This window comes from Galeopterus variegatus, unplaced genomic scaffold (genome assembly GCF_000696425.1).
Source record: "Galeopterus variegatus unplaced genomic scaffold, G_variegatus-3.0.2 Scaffold3720, whole genome shotgun sequence".
Lineage (NCBI taxonomy): Eukaryota > Metazoa > Chordata > Mammalia > Dermoptera > Cynocephalidae > Galeopterus > Galeopterus variegatus.
In genome coordinates, this window is record NW_007729831.1 from 85957 (window position 1) to 89759 (window position 3803).

The window sequence follows — 3803 nt, forward strand, 5'->3', positions numbered from 1 at the left end:
TGAGCTAACAGGCCAGCCCAAGAGAATATTCTTTTTTTTTTTTTTTTTTCTGTCCTTTTTTGAGACCGGCCACACCGCGCTCAGCCAGTGAGCACTGTGAGCGCACCGGTCATCCCTATATAGGATCCGAACCCGCGGCGGAAGTGCTGCTGCGCTCCCAGCGCTGCACTCTCCCAAGTGCGCCACGTGCTCAGCCCCCAAGAGAATATTCTTAAAGTAACATGTGATTATAAAGAAAATTCAAATAATACAGAAGCATGTAAAAGTGGAGCAATCTATATTCATATATGATATTTGAGGGAGTATTTTTAAATAAAGTAACACATGATTGTGGAGAAAATGCAAAGTAAAATTTTTCCCACCCCACATTCTTACTACCCAAATGTCCACAGTTCTTCATTTTTGCATATATAGATTCTTTGTCAAATTTTCTATGAATATATATAGAATATGGCTAACACAGTTATGAAATATGCTTTCAAATGGTTTTTATCATGAAATCTAATACACAAGTAGGTAAATGTACAAAATGGCAGTGAACTCCCTTGCAATCACCACCCAGATTAAAGAGTGTAACATTGCCAGTCCTTTAGAAGCCATCCTCATGACTCCTCCCAGTCACTAACCCCTCCCATCTTCCTTCTCAAAGGTTTCCACTATCCTGACTTTTAGAGTCATGAATTCCTTGTTTCTGTTTTTCATTTTACTGTGTGCTTTACGTGTGCAACTCTATGAGTTAGATTCTATAATCATGTCCAATTTACAGATAAGGAAACTGACATAGAGATGTTAAGTCACTTAGCCAAGGTCACACACACTGATAAGAGTAATGTGCTTAACCCCCAGGCTATACCACTAGAATACAAAGAGGCAAAAGATGGTGATAATTATGAGTCATATCTATCAAAGTTCTGATATGTTTTGCCTTTTTACATGGCATTTCTTAGGTTAAAAGGTCTTATTTTCAGCAGCATTACAAAGCAGGCTTATTGTCATCCAAGGTGTGTGAAGTTTGAAGGCTATCTGATGCACAAATAAAGCAATAAGCAAGCCTTCTGAACATTATGATGACAAATGTCTTACTTCATCCTTACCAATTAATATTTACCACTCTCCACACTGAGTCATGGAGATGGACAGTGTGTGTCTGGTTCTTATTTTCATCGTGGCTCCTTTGAGTTGAAAGATTCCCCCAAATTTACATTTGAGTTTGGCCATGCAAGGCATGCTCCAGGATGAGTAGGTGGAACTAGGACAAAGAATGTTGTATTTCTTTCCAATGACAAGTGTTATTTTTGCCCCACGCTTCATCTCACCTCACTACTTTCATGCGGTTGGAACTGCCAAGCTCATGGTTTGCTGGGTTCTAGAGACTACTCTCATTATGAGAGAATAAGCATTGTTTGGAATATTGAATGAATTATTAGGAATTCCCAATATATTGTATACATCTTTGGGGGCCTTGAATAATGGAGTAGCACAAGGGAGTTCTCTGTGGTGATAGCACGGTTCCATATCTTGATGGTGGCAGTTACGCAAATTTATACGTGGGTTAAAATCACATATAACTACACACACACAGACACACACACACACACTAATGAATGCATGTAAAACTGGTAAAAATAAAATCAGGTCTGTAGTCTAGTTAACAGTATTGGACCAATGTCAATTTATTAGTTTTGATATTGTATTACAGTTGTATTACATATTGTATTATATTACATACAAGATGTCACCATTGGGAGTTGGTTAAAGAGTACATGGGAGTCGATGTTCTATTTTTGCAATCTCTTGTAAGTCTATGATTATTTCCAAATACAATATTTTTAAAGGGGTAGGGGACAGAGGTTCAGGACCAGCTTTGGCATCAGCTGGGAACCTGTGAGAAATGCAGAATCTCAGGGCCCACCCCAGACCCACTAAACTAGAATCTGCATCTTAAAAAAAAATCCCTGATGATTCATATGCACATTGACATTTAGAAGCACTGCTATATAAGAAATAAAAGTGATATTCAAGTATTTCTCATTACGTCAAAACATAATAATAATAACAATTTCTTCATTTCAATGGCAGAAGGGTTATTACAGAGGCCCGGGGCCTGCTCATTGGTATGTAACTAGTTCAGTTGCACCAGTTACTGACCCTAGAGACTTCCTTCCCCCATGACGTTTAATACTCTGTCTTGAAATTCTCAATCATCTTATTTTGAGTTTGTGTTTTGTAAGTGAAATCCAGTGGGACAACAGAGCATGCACAGGGAGCTTGGAGCCTCAGCTCACCCACCACCCACCTCCCGCCTGGCTGGCATAGGTTCTCAGCTGCCCTCTTGCCTACACCCTGGCACTTCGGGAACCCTATGCCTCTCCCTTCCCATTCTCACCCAGCCATTGTTGCTGAAGTCCAGCCCCAGTAAGAGGTTGTCTTGCTTTCTGTGACATCTCAGGGCAAGGCAGAGTGGCAGTCATCCCTGTCCCAGACTGCCAGCACCATGGCATGTTCATACCTATTGGTAGGTGTGAGAGTCTCTTACCCACCTCTGATCCATATACCTAGCACATTTGCCATGGAGGCTGTACTATCCTCTGTGGTCCCTAGCCACTGTGGGTTTCCACAGGTGATGGGCACAGACAAAGGGGAGATGCCTGACACACCTCCTCTGCTACCAGCCAGTGGATGAGGGGAAACAAGCACTTGCGGGTGGGTAGTTCCAGGGTGAGGCCCTGTGAGAATCTGCATTTGCCTGGCAGGTATCCCCATGTCCAAGGACACACAATATTAATAGCAAATAAAAACTCCATGACAAGTTGAGAAAAAGACTGTGGAAGAAAAGAAAAGGTTCATATTTTAATTTTCTAGCTTTTTTTTTTTTTCCTTTTTGTCTTTTATCGTGACCAGCAACAGGATCGCAACCCTCAGTGTCCCGCCCGTACCGCGACCGGCAATGGGATCGCAACCCTCAGTGTCACGCCCGCACTGCGCTCAACCAGTGAGCGGACCGGTCTCTATATGGGATCCGAACCCTCGGCGGGAGCACCACTGCGCTCCCAAGCGCCGCACTCTCCTGAGTGCGCCACCGGGCCGGCCCTTAATTTTCTTGCTTTTTAAGCAAGGGATCCACATTTCATTTTGCACTGGATCCCACAAATTATGTGGCCAGCACTGTGGTCACTAGGAATCAAAAGATGAACTTCCAGCACGTGCTTAGCAGGTGCATAGTCCCAATGGTGAACTCCAGTGGGCGCCCAAAGCAGCATTCATTATAAGATGGCTCCAGGAATCCTTCAGCAACATAAGAAGTGTGGTCCCTCTCTTTAAAGGGGACTTTCAACCATGGAAAATGTAAGCCAGCACCAAGAACTGTAAGCACAGATCTCCTGTTTCTTTATATTTACACCTGCAAGTACCCAAATGCACATCCATATTTTCTACTTATATCTACAAAGGAAGTAATTAGCAGTAACTTTACTTCTTTCTTAAAAATTAAAATTCCTATGCAGCAGAAAATATAGAAAAAAGTGGGAATTTGGAATGAGTCTTGGAAGAGCAAGAGAAAAAGGATTTAAGGTTTTAGGGACTATGTTTATATTCTTATATGTTTAGCTTTTCTCAAGTTCATTCATACAATAATTACTCACTGAGCCACCCAAAAACATTACCAGTGAGCTTAAACTAATTCTCTCTGAAACATTTTTGAGATTCTGCCCTTTTTTTTTTTTTTTTTTTTTGTCTTTTGTCTTTTTGTTCCGTGTCCGGCAACGGATCGCAACCCTCAGTGTTGCCCCTGTACCGGACCGGGG